This window comes from Mustela nigripes, chromosome 3, assembly GCF_022355385.1.
Source record: "Mustela nigripes isolate SB6536 chromosome 3, MUSNIG.SB6536, whole genome shotgun sequence".
NCBI classification, from domain to species: Eukaryota; Metazoa; Chordata; class Mammalia; order Carnivora; family Mustelidae; genus Mustela; species Mustela nigripes.
Genome location: NC_081559.1, coordinates 145766735 through 145788262, shown reverse-complemented (window position 1 = coordinate 145788262; position 21528 = coordinate 145766735). Strand labels below are relative to the sequence as shown.

General features: G+C 34.0%; 1 long non-coding RNA gene and 1 pseudogene across 1 annotated transcript in view; one reads left to right on the top strand and one right to left on the bottom strand.

Moving 5' to 3' along the window:
- Window positions 1–21528, bottom strand: part of LOC132013175 (uncharacterized) — a 1013735-nt gene that overhangs the window by 604429 nt on the left and 387778 nt on the right. The window lies entirely within an intron of this gene.
- On the top strand, window positions 7780–13851 carry LOC132013357 (actin-related protein 2/3 complex subunit 3-like; annotated as a pseudogene).

Below are 21528 nucleotides of genomic sequence, written 5' to 3'. Positions count from 1 at the left end.
GATAATGGTTGTCTATTGTGCCTCTCCCCTTGACCAACTTGGACTCCCTAAATCTACGTTACTTTGATAAGCTCTCTCAATTTTGGCAACTGATAAATAAAAAGAATTCTAAAGTAATGTGATTCAAAAACTTGCCAAACAACATAGTTTATTACAAAATACACTAGTCCAATTAAGTGTCCTATAAAAATTATTCTCTATATATTCTTAAATTCCTCTGATATTCTAATGTTATTAGTATTATGAAGCAACAGTCCATTTTTATCAGATTCCTTTAGTCATATGAACCAGATTAAATTTCCTGGAAATTCATATATAAATATCTCTGAGGACACAATGAGGACTAACGACCATGAAGTTTCTATGTGCTGGAGAATAAAATTCATGCATTTAATCACATGACTCTTGAGGAAGAACTTGAAAATGTGTGAAGAGAGACATTTTCTGCTAGTTTTCATATTTTGCCCACAGACACTTGTTCAACTTTTATCAAGAGGGTCATAATCTTTTCTTTTGTCACAAAAGAAGCAAGGATAAGAGTAAGACTAAAGTAGTGTATTACCACTTCCCTGAGCTAGATAGGGTCAATCAGTGTCAAAAGTGACAAGAAAAGACACCAAGGCAATATAGCTTATCAGAGCTGATCTTTGGGGCCCTCAAATGAGAAAATCTTTCGAGAGCAATAAAAGAAAGAGAGGCAGAGTGACACAAAAAGTGGAGAAAATCACAGTATTGATTTGAATTTTTTTTTGAAAATAAATAATCAGTCTGCAACAGGGAAACACAGGGCCAATAAGTCTAACTTTTCCAGCTTATTGTCTGTTAATCTTGGTTATTGAATATTTCATTGTCTTTGGTCACTTATTGACACAGCTGTGCCCTTATCTAGTAATAAGGTTGAAAGACTTTTTTACAATCATATTGCTGAAGTATGACTGATGTACAAAAAGCTGTACATATTTAATGTATATGACTTGATCAGTTATAAGCATATACCCATAAAACCATCACCACAATCTATGCCATAAACATATCCATCACCTTCAAAAGCTTCCTGCTGCCCTCCATTTTATTTTTTGTGATAAGAACACAATATAATATCTATCCCCTTGGCAAATTTTTAAGCATACAATATAGTATTATTAATTATAAATATAATCTTGTAAATTAGATGTCTAGGTCATATCTTATATAATTGAAACTTGGTGCTTTTTGATTTTTAACTTCCTGTATCCTCGTCCCCCATCTCCTAGCAACCACCATCCTAGTCTCTGGCTCTGAGTTCAACTATTTTAGATGCCTCATATAAATGGTATCATGCACTCTCTATCCTTCTGAAATGGCTTATTTCACTTAGTAGACTATCCTCTAGGTTTACCCACGTTGCTGCAAATGGCAGAATTCCTTTTTTTTTTTTTTTAAGGCTGAATAACATTCCATTGTATGTACAAACCACATTTTCTTTATCCACTAATGTCCATAGATGAACATTAATGGCGTGTCTAAATTTTGGCTCTCCTGAATAAATGCTAAAATAAACATGGGAATGTATATAATCTTTCTGAGATCTTTCCTAACAGTATTTAAGTGTTTTTTTTTAAGATTTTATTTATTTATTTATTTGAGAGAGAGAGAGAAAGTAAGCACGCACAAGGTGGGGGGAGGGAAAGGGAGCCTGCTTCTCCCTCTGCCTGACACTCCCTACTTGTACTCCCTCTCTCTGACAAAAAAATAAAATCTTAAAAAAAAAAGAAAGACAATAACTGATTAGCGAAAACTGAACAAAATGTAATGGTATCTTTTTAATTTAAGGCTTTATATAAATCTGTAAGGAACAGACAAAAACCCTGATTTTAAAAATGTATAAAGGTTATTACTAGAGAAATTTTAAACACTGAATAAACATAAGTGTTTAACTTCTTAGGTTACTTAAATCAATGTAATTTAAATGTTTTTGAAAATATTCCTATGCTAGTATCAAAATCTGAAGTGTCTGTGGAAAACAACAGTCTCCCTCACTGTTGGTGACAATGCAATTTTCCAAGAGAGCAACTTGGAAATATAAACCAATTGATGTATTTGGCAATATGTATCAAAATATATTTTAAAGGTTAAAAGATGTTTTGCTTAATGATTATACTTTACACTAGAAATTAATCCCAGGGAAATAATGACAAATATAGCAAAAATGTTAGCTACAGGAATATATATTGGTATACTATTGACAATAGTAAAATATTAAAAACAGCTATTCAACAAAAAATGCAGGATTTTATAAACTATAAAATATTCAAGTAGTGTGGTTATAAATAAGAAAATTATAGATAACAAATGTGTCGTTCTTTCCTTTTTCTCTCTGTCTCTCTCCTTCTATACATATATACATACATATGTGTGTGTGTGTGTGTGTGTGTATTTGTATATGTGGGTATCTATGAACAATGGAACTGTATATTCCTAATTGTAAGAGGATTTGTTTTGGGTAATGGGAGTATAAAAGACTTTACTTTTGCCTCATTATCTTATGCATATTTTCAAAAGTGTTCTGCAGTAAATGTGGATTTATTGTATAACATGTAAAATATAAGTTATAAAAGTAAATCCAGAGAGCTTCCTCCCATATGTTAGAGAGGGAGAATTAAACTAATTAAAGGTCTAAAACTTCAAAACTAGGGGTTCCTTGGTGGCTCAGTCAGTTAAGCATCTACCTTCAGCTCATCTACCTTCAGGTCATAATCCCAAGGTCCTGGGATCAAGCCCCACATCGGGCTCTCTGCTCAGCTGCAAGTCTGCTTCTCCTACAGCACCCCAACCCAGTCTCCCATGAGCTTGTGCTCTTGTTCTCTTCCTCTCTCTCTGCTTTCTCTCTCTCTCAAATAAATAAAATCTTTAAAACAAAAATAAAACTTCCTAAAACTAATGAGTAAAAGCCATTTATCATACTGGCTTTATAAGAACACTACCTCACAATTTAAAATTGTGCTTTAGCATTCCATTTGACAAATCTATATGCTTGTTAGTTGATTGCTGAAGAATTGCAACAGTCATTGCTAGGAACATTTCTGACTTATGAACCACTCTCTCATAAGTAAGTGCTATTTGTAAACTGAGACAGTAAAATGATTCTTCCCTATGACAGTCTAAAAGAAAACATGTTTCTTAAATGTAAAATGCAGGATTCTGCTTCTTGGTGAAATGCCTGACTTCCTTTCACTCTTATATATGCATGCATATATACATGTATTTTCTTTATTAATAAAACAGTGGATATATGAAGAGGAAAAATACACTGAGAATTATTTTTGCATGTCAAGAGATTAAAAAAATCATAGTCATAACTTCCCAAAAATATCTTGAATGTATGTTTATATAATATATATTTTACCTTCTAAATATTTATCAGATCAAATCTCTATTTCTTTATTATAACCATTTTGTTACACATCACTTTGATTTCATAACTAATGCTTTATCTCCCTAATTGGACTTGTCCATTCAAGCTTTGTACCAAATAAAAACACTCAACCATATTCTTACTAAACTGCATCTCTGACTCTATACCTTTGCCCAAATGTTTTTTTCAGATCTTCTGAGAATATCAACTAAGTTCTTCCTATGTTATTCAAGGCCTTTATTTTTTAAGATTTTATTACTTTTTAAATTTTATTTAATTAATTAATTTATTTATTTATTATTTTATTTTTATTCAATGCCTTTTTTAAAAATTTTATTACTTTTTTATTTTATTTTATTTTTATTTTTTTTTTTTATTTTATTACACAGCAAGAGAGGGAACACATGCAGGGGAAGTGGGTGAGGGAGAAACAGGGTTCCATCAGAGGAGGGAGCCCAATGTGGGGCTCGCTCCCAAGTCCCTGGGATCATGACCTGGGCTGAAAGCAGACACTTAACAACTCAGCCACCCGGTGCCCCTATGCAAGGCCTTTCATAATGTAATCTCTACCTGTTTCTCCAGTTTATCTACTACATATCTTTGTATCCTCAAGCAAACCATGCTGCTTATAAATTTTCCTACATCTACCATCCCTTCTATTTCATCAGGTTATGCTCTTTACATGGAATTCCCCCTGCCCAAGGTCATCATTGACTAATTCTACTGAAACATCATTGATTTAAAGCAACATCACTATTTCCCATACCAGTCTCCCTCAGTATGCCCTACAAGGCACTCTTCTGAGTCCTGTAACATCCTCTGCATAAGTCTAACATTTTTCATATCACATGAAGTTGTACTTTCCTATTCATAGGTCTAATTAGGAACATATGGAAAGCAGGATAATTTTCTCATTTTAATTGTATTCATTGTACATTTCTAGTACATACATAGATGATAAGTATCTTTTAAGTCAATGGTCAATTCGAGAGGTCAAATAATACTGCATATTTTTTAGCTCTTAGAAACTGAGAAAAAGAATGAGAGACAGAAAACTTCAGTGTTTCTAATTTTTAGTGGCTACAGTATGATGTTACCATACTCTGCATTCAGAAATATAGAAGGAAAATCATATCTGGAAAACTGTATGAAAAAAAATCAGTTTAATAAGAGCTATCTACACTATACCCAAATGGAGATGTGCAACAGAAAGTGAGATACAGAAGCCTAAACACCAAAAAAGAGAAAGAAATCTAGGTATATAAATGTAAGACTTTTCACTGTGAAGCTGAGATTAAAAGTCCCCAAGAAATATTTTGCAGGATGAAGATGACATTCATAAGGCAATCCTATCTGATTCTCCAGAAAGGAACACTATTGTTTTTTTAAAGATTTTTAAGATTTTTTTGTAAGATTTATGTATTTGACAGACAGAGATCACAATCAGGCAGAGAGGCAGGCAGAGAGAGAGGAGGAAACAGGCTCCCCGCTTAGCAGAGAGCCCGATGTGGGCCTTGATCCCAGGACCCTGGGATCATGACCTGAGCCAAAGGCAGAGGCTTTAACACAATGAGCTACCCAGATGCCCCTAGGAACACTATTATTGAAGAGATGTGCAAATATTCAGAAGTTTAAATAAGAACTCAATATAAACAAACCAAAAGTAGGAGTAAGTGATGTAAGCAGGTGTCACAAATCAACTGCCTATGGTAGTCAGGCTTATAACGCAAAGGAGGAAAGTGAGTCTCATGTACGAATTCTGGTAATACAGTGTAATCATATTTTGTTCTTAGTTCTACAGCTGACACTGCATCAATGTCAGGAAGACACAAAGGACTGAATTACTGAAAACAGTATCTTCTATCAAGGAGACAGCAACTCTTTAGCACTATTTGATGATTTCCACAAAGAGACATAAAATCTTTGTTACCCAATATTCTCACTTTTCAAGAGAAGCTGGGAATCCAGATTTGTATATAAATTTCCCATTTTTAAATATAAAACGGTACATGAGACAAACAAAAGACATCTCTTGGTTAGAGCCGCACTGCTGTCAAGAATTATGGATCCTGGGGTGCCTGGGTGGCTCAGTGGGTTGGGCCGCTGCCTTCGGCTCGGGTCATGGTCTCAGGGTCCTGGGATCGAGTCCCGTGTCGGGCTATCTGTTCGGCAGGGAGACTGCTTCCCTCTCTCTCTCTCTGCCTGCCTCTCCTTCTACTTGTGATTTCTCTCTGTCAAATAAATAAATAAAATCTTTAAAAAAAAAAAAGAATTATGGATCCTCTGTACTAATCAGCTAAAGTCTATGTTAAAGATGGTACAGACACTGAAAAAATAAAATCAAATTAAAAAACATAAAGATGGTATAGAAATGTCTGATTTAAACAAATTAAGCTCCAAATACAGGTAATGATTTCACTTAATTTCAGTGAAACTTTAAAATATATTTAACAACAATGTAACTGAAAGATGGCTAGATGGGTTTCAGAAAAACTATTTTTTCATCTTCACCATATTACTTAATAAATACATATGAACATCATTTACTCATCATCTACTTGATGAGAATAAAATAAGAAAAAGAAAATACTTGAGAAGTCATAAGACATTTTTACAAGTCACAGCATCATAATTAAATTGTATTAGGAATAATGGTTAATTTGACATCAATAACTTCAGTACTATTCATTGTAAATCAGGTCAATTTACATATAGTAAAATAGCATATGCAGAAGTATATGACAAAAATTCATCTCTTCCTACCCTCCTATGTAAACAGCAGGCTCAACATGATGCTTCTTACTCCATCCCACCACTTAATGAAGAGTAACAACATTTGGAGGATGGAGGGAAGGGTGATGACAGGTAATTTGTAATAAATATTCTCTAAGATATAATAATTTATATTAATATGCTTAATTCTAAATAAGTCACATATACCAATGATCAATTAGATAAATGAAGATGACTCATATTGGATCATTTCTACTTGACATCTAGAAGCATGATACATTTATACAGAAATCATTCATACCGAGAATGATTCTTGTATGACCTCAATGTCATGTTTAGTAAGCTAAAACTAGATGGAAAATATTCTCAAGTTTCATAAAAATTTAAAAAAATACTTCAAAGAGAAAATGTTATCATCTGAAAAAGTGTGATAAAGTATGCTCAATTGAATTGAAATAGTCCTTGGTTAAAAAGTTTAAGAAAGTAAATTAAAACGCCAAGCACAACGGATAACTTTAGCAATAAAGAATATGTTACACTCACTCACACTGTAAGAGGAAAAGAGTTCAGTCAATTAAATATTGATGAAACAAAAAATCAAGGCTTCAAGTCTTAGATCAGTTCAAGACTGGGCATGAACTAATGATCCAACAGTTTATGTAAACATTAAACATTAAAGGAATAACTCATAACTAAACTATGGAATGGATTTCATTTTAATTTAATTAACTAATAGTTAATTTTACAAATCCTAGGTAAGAAACTGATTGACATATAACATAGCTATATCCAAGATCATACATATACTGAGGATTAGTCAGTTGATGAGTTGTCCTAAGTTTCTGTAGTAATAGATATACTGAGTGTTTTTATTATACTGTATGATAGTTGTTCTTTCCCCAAATCTTTTAGCTAGTTAATTTTACAAATCCTAGGTAAGAATCTGATTGGCATATAACATAGCTATATCCAAGATCATATACGATGGTTAGTCGGTTGATGAGCTATCCTAAGTTTCTGTAGTAATAGATGTACTGAGTGTTTTTATTATATTGTATAATAGTTGTTCTTTCCCCAAATCTTTTAGCTTCTTACACAAATAAAAATTTAAGTATGAGCTGATAGTCACAATCCATATGCAAATTTACTTATGTTTTGCCCCAAAACATATTGTAAACTTAGTTTAGAAGAATATTTCTGGGTGCCTGGGTGGCTCAGTGGGTTCAGCCGCTGCCTTCGGCTCAGGTCATGATCTCAGGGTCCTGGGATCGAGTCCCGCATTGGGCTCTCTGCTTAGCAGGGAGCCTGCTTCCTCCTCTCTCTCTCTCTCTGCCTGCCTCTTTGCCTACTTGTGCTCTCTCTCTGTCAAATAAATAAATAAAATCTTTAAAAAAAAAGAATATTTCTATGTATTATTTTTTAGCATTAGCTGTTAGTGAGGAAGCCACTGCATGTATTAATCATGAAAATTCCCTCCTGAAACCTCTCTAGAAACAGGTGTAAGCAATTTCATTTTAAAAGACCAATAGAATAGAAATACACCCAAGAAGGCTTGGACCAATTTGACTTCTTCCTTTTAAAGATCCAGGAAAAACTGAGGTTAATCCAGCCACAGGCAGAAGGCCTCCTCTGAGTTTATATAAACTGGTAAAATGTGCAGGAGGCCTGAGAAGCAGCTGAGAGGTCCAGTGAAAATAATCATCTGCTCTTCATGCCAAGAGGCAACAAGCACTGCAGGTAAGATAAAGTTCCAGACTTTAAATCCATCCTCAGTGCAGCAAGCCTGCAGCCATACTTCCCTCGAGAAGGTGCCTTGTCCATCACTACAATCAGTTCAACCAAAGCATTTTATGCATTTATTTATTTTCAACTTGTCAACAACGTTTTAGAAGGCAAAGGCCGACAAAGCTTCTTCCAAAAAAGCCAAAGGGATTCTTTATTCCTTTTGAGAAAAATGACCTACAGACATTTTTGCAAAACTGCTAATAAAAAACTGAGTGCCAATATGTTGGCTGAACCAAAATAAAGCCTCTTAAGTATGTACCAGTGTAATATGATGATATATAGCGCAATTTAGAAAAGAAAAAAGTAATGGGAGTAGAGAGGCTGAATAGAATATAATCATTTATTATTACATGAACTCATTCTCATTTGCCCAGCCTAATATTTATTCATATCAGGAACTTATAAACTGTAACAAAATAGTATCTGAAATTCGATTGTGCACTTTCACTAAAACACTCAAAGAAAGAAGTCACTGAGCTAAGAATTCATATATTCTCCTCAAAAGTCTCATTTACCGTATTTTAACATCTACATTAATTTATGTTTTATATCATGAGTATCTAGAGCTCATGGGTTTCAGTGTTCTCTTTTCTACACACCCAGGGCATTTTAGTCATCGCCATATAAAGGGTAGTCCATACAATTTCTTAAATATTTTAATGAATAAATTTATTTTATTCCAAAGAATCTTAACTTTGAGTCATTAAAGGATATTTAACAGACCCATGAGCCCCTAAAATTGTACACAAAGTACTTCTGTTGATGTCAAAAGTCCATTTTATTCCTGTAGAGAGAATTCATACATTTTCTCATATTTCCAAAGAGCATCACTGACTTTCCTACCATAAATGATTAAGTCTATTTTCTCTCAAAAATGTAAAGATACAATATTTTAAGGCAGTATGGTATAACAGAAAGGTTTTAGGACTTACAAAACCCTCAGAAAACCTCATCCTTCACAGTGATTTGTTAGAAACATTTCCATTAAAAAAGACAAAGATATTACTTAGGGCCATTGTTTTAACACATTATATAATGAGGTCTTATCCAAATTAAAAAAAAAAGAAAATTTAAAAAGCAATAAGAGATGTAAAGTTGAAAAAAATTGTAAAGAGTGCTATTATGTATAGATGATATCATCTATATAATAAACACAAGATAATATACAGACAAGAATTAGAATTAATATAAGACTTCAACAAGACTGCCAGATAACAAGGATCAATATTTTAAAACAATGGGAGTTCCAATAAATTAGGGGGGGGGAGGAAAGAATACATAATTTAAAAGATTTATAAATTAAGAAGCTTAAATTACAAGAACTCTGGACTATATATTTACATCCCATAGAAAAGTGCAAGACTATATTAAAGAACATAAATACTAAATAGAAATTTTATAAAATAAGTATTAAGTAAATAGAAAGAAATCTCACATAGTTTCTTTTAAGAAGGCACAAAAAAACAAATTCTAAAACAAAATAGGTGACCTTGGTGGCTCAGTTGGTTAAGTGGCCTACTCTTGGTTTCAGCTTAGGTCATGATCTCATGGGTCCTGAGACTGAGCTCCATCTTCTTCAGGCTTCATGCTCAGTGTGGAGAGTGCTTGAATATTTTTTCCCTTACCCCTCTCCACTCTCATATACACACTCCCTCTAACAAATAAATAAATAAATCTTTTTTAAATAATTAAAAGAAAATAATAACAAAACTTATTATATTAAAATCAATGTTTCCTTTAACAAATTGCCCCACAAGAGACAGTCTACCCAAACGAATTTTGTATTTTCAATGTATATAACTAGTAACGACACAGTATCTAGAATATGCTCAAAATGTTTGCAAACCAATAATCTTAACCTTTTTTTAAAATATTTTATTTATTTATTTGACAGACAGAGATCACAAGTATGCAGAGAGGCAGGCAGTGAGAGAGGCAGGCAGTGAGAGAGGAGAGAGAAGCAGGGAGCCTGATGTGGGGCTCAATCTCAGGACCCTGAGATCATGACCTGAGCTGAAGGCAGAGGCTTTATTTAACCCACTGAGCCACCCAGGTGCCCCACCAATAATCTTTAAAACATGAATGAATACAATATACAGTAGCATTAAGAGGAGCCATAGAAGTTAGAGTAGCAGAAGTTATAATGATTATTGTTAGCATTAACATTATTATTACTATTGTTACTTAACAAGGACTTAACCAATCTTTTCTTTTTTTTTTAAGATTTTATTTATTTATTTGACAGACAGAGATCACAAGTAGGCAGAGAGAGAGAGAGAGAGGGAAGCAGGCTTCCTGCGGAGCAGGGAGCCCGATGCGGGGCTCGATCCCAGGATCCTGAGATCATGACCCAAGCCGAAGGCAGCAGCCCAAACCACTGAACCACCCAGGCGCCCACCAATCTTTTCTTCTAGTCCCTTCCTTTTCTAAATCCAGTTGCCAAAGTCCTGGGAGGTCTCACCTCAAATCACAAAGACTGCCAAAACTAAAGTGCTTTAAAAATAAAAAGCCAAATCTAAATTTCAATCTATTATCACAATACTTAATCCACAGACTCTAATTATTAAACAAATGCTTCTCTATGCAACAATAAGAAAAAACAAATATTTATACCAAACTGAAAAGGAATACAGTATAAAAAGAATTAGTTCAGACTAAGAGCACCAGAACAAGACATGATCAATCATTTCAGCAATAGCAAAGAAAAACTACAAACTAAATCTCTGTGACAAATATGGTTATAATTTTAATCAAACTTTATCAGATAATTTTGTGGTTGACATCTATAAATAATAGACATTTGAAAATTAAATAGCCATTTTCAACATATTTTCTAACTATAAGATAAATGATGTTTATCATAAACTTCTGAAAATATCTGGAAGTTTCAATATGTAATATTATAAATAAAAAATGGATTTTCATTTAGATGCCATGACTCCAAAACATTTTACAAGGTATTGTTGGTTCTGTCAATCAAAATTGTTGAGGCTGTTGTAAGATCCATAAGTCAAAATTTTTTATACATTCTTGATTATTTTTTTTCTCCTTATAACATGACCTTCTTTATGTCTAGTAATGATTTTTACTTTAAATTTATTTTGGGTCATATTAATATAGTCACACCAAATAGCACTGTATTATTTTCACCTTTTTTCTTTAAGATTTTATTTATTTTCTTGAGAGAGAGAGAGAGAGAGAGCAAGCATGGGGGAGGGGACAGAAGGGTTGGGAGTAGAATCCCTGCTGAGCAGGAACCCCATGTGGGGCTCAATCCCAGGACCCCCGATCATGACCTGAGCCAAAGGCAGATGCTTATCCAACTGAGCCACCCAGATGCCCCTATTTTTCACCTTTTTACTTTCAATTTTCTCATTTCTGATACTTTAGATATGATCTTTTAAATAGCATTTAATTAAAATTCATATTTTATGAAGCCAGATTTTTTTTAAGCTTTCACATGGAACATTTATTCCATTCACATTTAATTTAATTACAGATATATTTGGGTCTATATCTGCCATCTAATTTCTCACTTCAATTATATTTCTTCTTTGCTTTTCCTTCTCTCCATTATTGCCTTTTGGTCATTGGTTGAGTAGGTATTTTTTTCTCAAAATCTATTTTTTTTTCCCTTTACTACATTGGACTGTATGCTCCGTATTCTATTCTCTTAAGATTAGTCTAGAAATTACAACACACATATATAACGGATCAACGCTGAAAATTAACTAGTATATTTATTCTCTTCTTTGATCCTATGAGAACACCAATTACTATTCTTCCTCATTTATACATTATTGTTTTTTGCTTTAATTCTATCTTGTGCCTTTAAACCTCACAAAACAATATTATTTGCTTTTAAAAGATTTAAGTTCACTTAGATTTACTACAACTGTTCTCTGGACCATAGTTTCTCCTTTATATTCCAAAGAGGAAAAGAGAATCAGGTAGCAGTTCTACACATTTGTTTTTATTAACCTAGTGCAAAAAAGAATAGGCAGTTAAATTAATAGCTATGCAGAGGAATGAAGTGTGTGGAAGAATCCATCTCTGTCTCATAATTTAATGTCACATAGAAAGGGCATCCTGATGTTTGTCTCACTTTAATCACACTTCAACCAGGTTTTTACTTACATCCACATTTTATACTTTGCTATGTAATTATAAGTCTCAGAGTAGCTTTCAAAAATACAGTTAGCATACAATCCCAAAGAATTTAAAATGTGAAAATTTGAGACAGAAAAATATGGTTGCACAAGTAGGAATGAAAAAAAAATATTTACTATGAGATTTCAAAGAGAGGGCCCTATTATATACTAAACAATATCAACAACTCAAAATAAGTACGGTGACCTTCACAGAGAAGTTTCTTCTAATATCTCTTAGAATAGGATGATGACAACTCACCAAACAATTCAGTAACAAGGAACTAGGTAGGAAACCAGTGTGATCCACATAAACACAATTCTCTGAAACTCTTGACAGGTATTTACAATGTCTAGAGATATAGGTGGATCAGCTATGCTTAAGCAAATAAAGTTCTTTTCAATGTGGTTATAGCTATTGAGCAGCTCTCAGGTCCACAGTTTACTCTCTGGCAAGTATCAAAAACACAACTATATTTCTGATTATGTACACTGCCATGTGCATCAATAATCTGAGAAGACAGATATTTTCTTGGGTAAAGTAAGAAGTTTAGCAAATGTAGTTCACTTCTGGAGTACTTAACACTGACCAAAAACCATCATTAATAATTTAACTATTTGTAGAATTTAAGTTTTGTGTTCTACTGTAGAGAATCCTAAAGCTCCATATAGCAATAAGGGGGCACACAGAACGTACCAAATTCTTTTCAGGAAGGTATACACACCTAGAACTTTTCTATAAAGAAGAGTGTTCAGTAGAGACAGAGCTCATATATTTGACTTCAGTAGACTATATAATCTTGAACTTCCATGCTTCTGTAAAAATAAGATATCCATGTCTATAATATATATAGAAAGATGCAATTAACAAATAAAATAAGAAAAGACTAGTAAGATTAATGTTTTCAGGATTGTATCATGTTTGGATAAATTTCCAAATGTGGGAACTATAAATGGAGACACATACTGACTTAGTTTTATCATGAAACATATATTAAGAATATCAATAAAGAATGAAATCTATAATGTACTGAATGAAGGAAATATTCATTGTCCCAACATTTTTAGTTCTAAAAATATATCCCTCATCTAGGCATACATTTTGTGGCCACTACCACAAAATACTCTATAACAAACTATTCTAAAATTCAGTCACTTAAAACATGAAAAATTTAGCCCCAGCCACCAGACTGGAAGCGCCAGGCTCGAACCCTAATTTCCTTGTCTTGCTTGAAACCCGGGCACCACCAAGATCCCAGCTTACCACTCTTCTCTCATGGACCTTGACACCAAAATCATTAGAAACATGGCACTGTTGCCTATCAGAAGTCAGTTCAAAGGACCCATCCCTAGAGAGACAAAAGATATAGGCATTGTGGATGAAGCCATCTATTACTTCAAGGCCAATGTCTTATTAAAAAACTATAAGATTAAGAATGAAGCTAATAGAACCTTGATATATATAATTCTCTACACTTTTGTTGAGTGTCTAAAGAATCTCCAAAAGTGCAATTCCAAAAACCAAGGTGAAAAAGAAATGTATGCACTAGGAATCAGTAATTTTCCCATTCCTGGAGAGCCTGGTTTTAAACTTCATGCAATCTATCCCACCCCAGCAAACAAACAGGAAGGTAAGGTGTTAAGGGCCTACTTACAGCAGTTGAGACAAGAAACTGGACAGAGATTTGTGACAACATTTTTGACCCTCAGAATGATAAACATAGCAAGTGGTGGACTTATTTTATAAAGAGACAGCTCATGAAAAAGAGACTTTCAGGACCTGGACAGTGAAAAGAGCCTGGGCAGATACTTTCCACAGGTGTGGGCAGCATTTTACAGCAAGATATACACAGTTCTTTGCCCTTATTTGATAAAGTTTTATACAGAAGAGAGAAGAGAGCATGTCTTCACTTGAAGAGCTCTTTATTAAGAATTTGTATGGGGGAGAGAAGAATGGGTTATTGAAGGATGATTTGAATTTTATATATTATTAAGCTGGTGCTTAATAAAAATAAGTAAGAATAAAGAAATTTCTAATGAAACAAGAATAATTTACTCTCATCCATTTGTTAACTGGCCTAGACTGAATTCATCTGAGCAGCTCTACTGATTAAGACGAGGCTTACTCATACATCTGAGGGTCTTTGTCTGATGTAGCCTAGATCCAGCAACAGAACTCTGGCTTTGCTTCACATTATCTCATCCTCTTTCCCTGAATCCAGAGTGTTAGTCTGGCCATATTCCTTCCAGGCTGATAACAGAAGCTCCAGAAAGCAAGCAAAAACATGCAGGATTTCCCAGGGCCTGGGCTGGGAATTGGCAAACAGCTACTTCTGACCATTCTATTGACTAAAGCAAGTCATATGGCTGAACCCAAAATCAAAGAGGGCCATGAAGATGAGAGAAAGAGCATAAATATGTTTAAACAATTAACTGTCAAATATAGTTAAATATAAAACATGTTGCAGTTTGTTAACAAATACTTGAGATGTCTATCAATGTTAAAAATTCTATAAAATTAAATGTTTTCATATAATAAGCCAACTATACAACTATTTTAAAAAGTATTATTTTATAGGTTCTGATAACAAACACATAACAAACATATCTTAAACAGAATAAAAGAAATGTGTAAACAGTGAAATAAGAATTATAAGCAAAAGATTTTCAATCCATTCTATCCTGTATCTGGGAAGAGATTTTAGTGGGGGACACTCCTAGAAAAGAAAGCAAGCATGTGTTCCTTCTCACAATCTCCCTGTAAATATACTCAAAGTATTTTTGCTGGCAGCAGACTCCTTTCCTTCCTTTTATCAGAATATACCTGGTTTTCAAAGACAGGTATGGTAAAAACTGCAATCCATAAATTTATTAGCCATGACTTCCTAGGAAGTGTCCCAAAAGCAGTATAACTATATGAGCATGTGTTAGCCTTCTAGGACTGCTATAACAAACTATAGGCTGAGTTGCTTAAAATAATATTAATTTATTTTCTCACAGATCTGGAGGCCAGAAGTCCATGATCATTGGTACCAGCAAATTCAGCCCCTGCTAAGAGGTCTCTTCCTAAGGTGTAGTTGGCTTCTTTCTTGCTGGATTCTCACAATATCTTTCCTCAGTGTGTATATGCAGTGAGAGTTCTCTGGTGTCTTTTTTTTTCCTTTTCTTTTTTTCAGTGTTCTAAGATTCATTGTTTATGCACCACACCCAGTGCTCCATGCAATATGTACCCTCCTTAATACCCACAACCAGGCTCAACCATACCCCCACTCCTCTCCCTCCAAAACCCTTAGCTTGTTTCTCAGAGTCCACAGTCTCTCATGCTTCATCTCCCCCTCCGATTTACTCCAATTCACTTTTTCTTTCCTTCTCTTAATGTCCTCCATGTTATTTCTTATGCTCCACAAGTAAGTGAAACCATATAATTGACTTTCTCTGTTTAACCAATTTCACTCAGCATAATCTCCTCTGGTCCCATCCATGTAGATACAAAAGTTGGGTATTCATCCTTTCTGATGGCTGCATAATATTCCATTGTATATATGACATCTTCTTTATCCATTTGTCTGTTGAAGGGCATCTTGGTTCTTTCCATAGTTTTGCAATTGTGGATATTGCTTCTATGAACATTGGGGTACAGATGGCCCTTCATTTCACTACATCTGTAGCTTTGGGGTAAATACCCAGTAGTGCAATTGCAGGGTCAGAGGGTAGCTCTATTTTTAATTTCTTAAGGAATTTCCACACTGTTTTCCAAAGTGGCTGCACCAGCTTGTATTCCCACCAACAGTGTAAGAGGGTTCCCCTTTCTCCACATCCTCTCCAACACTTGTTAACTGTCTTGGTAATCTTTGCCATTCTAATTGGTGTAAGCCAGTAACTCAATGTGATTTGGATTTGAATTTCCCTGATGGCTAATGATGATGAATATGTTTTCATGTGTCTGTTAGCCATTTCTAAGTCTTCTTTGGAGAAGTGTCTGTTCATACGTTCTGCCCATTTTTGGACATGACTATCTGCTTTTTGGGTGTTGAGTTTGAGGAGTTCTTTATAGATCTTGGATATCAGCCCTTTTTCTGTAATGTCATTTATGAATATCTTCTCCCATTCCATGTGTTGCCGCTCTGTCTTGTTGACTGTTTCCTTTGTTGTGCAGAACTTTTTATCTTGATGAAGTCCCACAAGTTCATTTTTGCTTTTTTTTTTTTTCCTTTGCCTGTGGAGACACGTCTTGAAAGAAGTTGCTGTGGCCAATGTTGAAGAAGTTACTGCCTATGGTCTCCTCTAGGATTTTGATAAGATTCCTGCCTCACATTGAGATCTTTCATCCATTTCGAGTTTATCTTTGTGTATGATGTAAGAGTGCTTGAGTTTCACTCTTCTATACCATAAGATACCTTGGAATAAACCTAACCAAAGAGGTAAATGATCTGTACTTGAGGAACTACAGAATACTCATGAAAGAAACTGAAGAAGACACAAAAAGATGGAAAAGCATTCCATGCTCACGGATTGGAAGAATAAACATTGTTAAAATGTCTGTATGCCAGAGCAATCTATACTTTCAATGCCACCTTGATCAAAATTCCACCAGCATTTTTCAAAATGCTGGAACAAACAATCAATATTTGTATGGAAACAGAAGACTCCAAATGACTAAGGAAATGTTAAAAAGAAAAACAAAGCTGGGGCATCACATTACCTGATTTCAAACTTAACTACAATGCTGTGATCACCAAGACAGCATGGTACTGGCACAAAAACAGACACATAGACCAATGGAACAGAGTAGAGAGTCCAGATATGGACTCTCAACTCTATGGTCAAATAAACTTTGACAAATCAGGAAAAAATATCCAGTGGAAAACAGACTCTGGTGTGTCTTCTTGTAAAGACACTAAACCAACTGAATTAGGACCCCACCATTTTGACCTCATTCAAACTTAATTACTTCCTTATGAGGTCCCGTCTGCAAATATAGCTATACTGAGGGCTAGCTTCAACATAAGAACTTGGAAAAGGCATTCAGGCTATGACAGATCATAAAATTAAGATCTTTCCTGACTTAAAAAGCTCTTCCTAAGTGAAATACCAATATATACTTCATCTGTTAACCTGAGTCAGCATTTCTTCCAGTGAGAGAGCAAAGGGCTAAGGAATCATATTGGGGGAGCTTAACATCTTCTTGCTTCACCTGTTCCCCTTGACTAATGAATAGTTAATAATGAGGTATACCCTGAATATAAGATCTTTTTTGTGTGTATATTTGACTTGACAATAGAATCCTTTGCATTCTCTCCAGTGTATACAGTGTTTCAAGAACTCTGGAGGATTTTTAAGTAAAACAAATCAAATAGTGAATATGATACATAATCTATTTGATTATGTATCATATTTCATCAGCTACTTAAAGACATTTAAATTTACTAATGAGTAAATTCTAACATCAAAATTCAACTTCCCACAGAAAGTTTGTGCATAGTTAAAGGGCCTTGAAGAATTAATTTTAGTAATCTTAAATTAACAAAATTAAATTTATAACTTAAAAATTTAGTGTCTAGTACATAATTAAAAAGAAATAAAAACTAAAACAGATGTAATTGAAAATAACAAAAAAATACATTGAGAAAAAAGAATCATTATGGTCATAATAATCTTCATTTTTATTAGATTTTATAATGCATGGCATGATATAAGCCCCTCCGTTCATAAAATGACAGGGTTTGAATTATGTTTCTCATATATATTCTCTCCTACTGTGATATTTTGGCAAGTGCTAGTATCATAACCAGTGTTAATTAATAAATCATAATTCTCACTGTGGGATGCATTTCTTGACACATATACTAATTCCCAAGAAAAATATAAAAAATGTAAAATCTTTTCAAATCTGTAAGCTGGAACTTCTAATTAAAAATATGACAATATGTTCCATAATGGGAAGGTCTCCAAAAATCTCTGTACATAGGTTAGAAGGATGGAAAAGCCGTGAAAAATAGGAGGTATTTATAAAGATAAGCAGATCCATCAAACTAAAAAACAGAAGCCTGTCTTTTATTTATTTATTTATTTTTAAAGATTTTATTTATTTATTTGACAGAGAGAGATTATAAGTAGGCAGAGAGGCAGGCAGAAAGAGAGGAAGGGAAGCAGGCCCCCTGCCGAGCAGAGAGCCCAATGTGGGACTCGATCCCAGGATCTTGAGATCATGACCTGAGCCGAAGGCAGTGGCTTAACCCACTGAGCCACCCAGGCGCCCAGAAGCCTGTCTTTTAAACCACCAAAACTTTTCAGCCCCTGAAGTCTTATTGGATTATATTAGCATTCACTAATTACTAGTCATTTATACTTCAAGTTTTTTATTAAATTTTTTTTCTTTAGCCCCCACAGAATATCTTTTTGAAATATTTTCTCAAAATATCATTCACCATAACCCAATGTACTAAATATAAAGCCCATTTAATGAATTGTTTAACTGAGAGTTCCCTTGACATATGCTTCCTCCCATCCATATCCTTTGTATGAATATAGCTTTTCAAACCAACAGATAATAAAACTATGTAACTTCTAGCTTATATCCCCAAGACAAACAAACTATGCTTTAAGATGTTACTTTATAGACATCTTAAGTTATCTAGAATCTACTTTTATTAAAATTGGATTGTATATGTGCTAATCCATTTTATCAAAATTGGACTGTATATGTGTTACATGAAATATTTTTTCAGGTGCAAGCAAAACCAAGGTATAGACACAATTTTGCTTTAACATTTGGGTACAAAATATAGTTTGCACTGATACAAAGGAGATCACCTGGCTTGAGGGATGTGACTCAGAAACACAATTCTATGATTATCAATAGTAACAAAATAGGTAGCTATTGGGAAAGATTTTTAACCTATTAACAAGTCTCTATTACTTTCTTAACAATCCACAGTAAGCTTATGATTTATTTACCAAAATAAACAAATTTATATACAAAACACCTTTATATCACAAAAAAATAGTTATTCAATCAAATTCAAAGAATATTTTCTATTCCCAGTGAGTTCCAAGAAGTGGCTCCAATCTGGACCCTAAACCTCTTGTAGACATTTTGAAGCCACTGAAGAGTAGCTCCACAAGTGTTTGGCTCTATAACATTGATGACATAATATAATCTCAACCCCTTTGCCTCTGAGAACAATAATACCCAGTTTTCTGATATAGTTTCCCTTGAACCTCTACATCCTGAATCTAAAAATACCTAGTAACATCTCTTCTGCCAATAAACTTCAATTTTAGAGGGCAACAAAAAAATGAGTTTTTCTAAGTAAAAATTGTTGCTAATTCATTGTAATTATAATTCCAGCTATTTAAAAATGTAAATTAGGTGATTATATGATAAATTGTCAATGTAGAAGTATCCTATATTTTGATGCCAGCCTTTGGAATCAGGGTACCATTGCCACTAAAGCTCTTAAGATCAAATATTCTAACACAGGGAAATTGCTGGAAACAACACAATACAAAACAAAGGGAAGAACTGTTATCACCTTTCATTGCTTTGTGGTTTCTTTTTTTAAGATTTATTATTTATTTGAGAGAGAGAGATACAGAGAGTGTGGGGGGAGGGGCAGAGGGAGAGAGAGAGAGAGAAAGAGAGAGAATCTCAGGCAGACTCCCTGCTGAGCATGCAGCCTGACATGGGGCTCAATCTCAGGACCCTGGGATCATGACCTGAGCCAAAATCAAGAGTATTGACACTTAACTGACTGAGCCACCTAGGAGCCCCACTTTGCAGTTTTTTAGAAAGTATTTTAGATAAATTTTTGATGTTTCATGTGAAGATTATTAGTTGCAAATTCTCAGTGAAAGAAAATATTTGGCTAAAGTGTTTGGGAATGTCTTCCCCTATGATTTTAATGCCACTTATGATCCAGTGTGCATCATGGAAGATTTTTTTAGCCAAAGATGGAGGGGGGAATAAGAAGCAGTAAGAACTAGGAGGGACTACAGAATTATGAATGGAATAAAAATAAACAATGCTCTGAAGAAATATTTTGGATTTGAAGAAGGGAAATATTTATTTCAGAGCAGACTTCATTTCATTATCATAATACAAAACATTTTTAAAAAGAGATACCACTTGGTTTAGTGATTCCATCTAGCTAATTTTCCAGAATTCTAATAGAATATTAAAACATAAAAGAAAAAAGCATCGGGGCGCCTGGGTGGCTCAGTGGGTTAAACCTCTGCCTTTGGCTTGGGTCATGATCTCAGGTCCTGGGATCAGGTCCTGGGATCAGGTCCCGCGTCGGGCTCTCTGCTCAGCATGGGGCCTACTTCCCCCTCTCTGTCTACTTGTGATCTCTCTCTCTGTGTCTAATAAATAAATAAAATCTTTTTTAAAAAAAATAAAAAAGCATCATGCATCAGCATGACATGTGGACTTAATACCAATATTTATCCATATATTCCTAATTAGCAAAACTTGTATTTAATGACAAGCATCATTAAGTTAAATATATTGAATATTTAAAGAATTCTTATCTTTGGATATAAATAACTAAAGTAATAATTACCCAATATGTACCTTATCTTGATATATATTTGTATCTCAAAGGGGAAAACTGAAAAAGGAAAACTAAGGAATTACTACTACAAGTGAAAAAAACATGACGGGGAAAAATCATAAAAGGATCATTTACAGGCTTAAGAATTTAATAAATCAAAAGCACCTACAACCCTGATAAACCAAATCTCAAATTCCAGTTGAAATAATCCACTTAAAATTATAAAATGATTTTTACTACTCCCAGGAAATAGAAAAATCTAGTGGAGTCATCAATCAATTTTTTTTACATTTTTTGCATGTAGAATTTGAGAAAACTTCATCAAAATCATTTTTCTGAGTTTATTATTTCAACAAGAAGGAATGCTTCCACCAGTCTTTTATTAAAGAATGTGCTTATACTATGATAATTTATGTCTAGTTCATTAAGCAGGTGTTCTCGGCAAGATAATATAGGGGAAATGGCAAATATGACACACTGTTTTCCATTAACCCCTCTGGCACTAACACTCTGAAGCTCCCCTTCTGAAGACTAATCCATTTTGCTTAATGCTTAGCATTTTCAGATCCTAGCTCTGGGTGCCAGAAAGATTTTATGTTTGAAGTACGAGGAAAGTATGTGGCAATTTTGAGCACCTAGTTGGTTAACCCTTATGAAAATCAATTGATAAAAGCCAAAAGCATCAAAGTAGAAAGGCTCTTTGTACAATTGGAATACACCAAACCAGGACGCTTTTTACTCTGTCATTGGAGCAGATGCTATAAATTTCTTTTCCTCAAATAGAAGGAAAGCATTTTTTTTTTCAAAATGTAACTGCTATTGCCACACTTCAGAAGGCTCCCTAACTGCCCCCCCGCCCACCCGCCCAATTACATTCATTTCAAAAACTGTTATTTAGGAAAAGTAGAGTTTA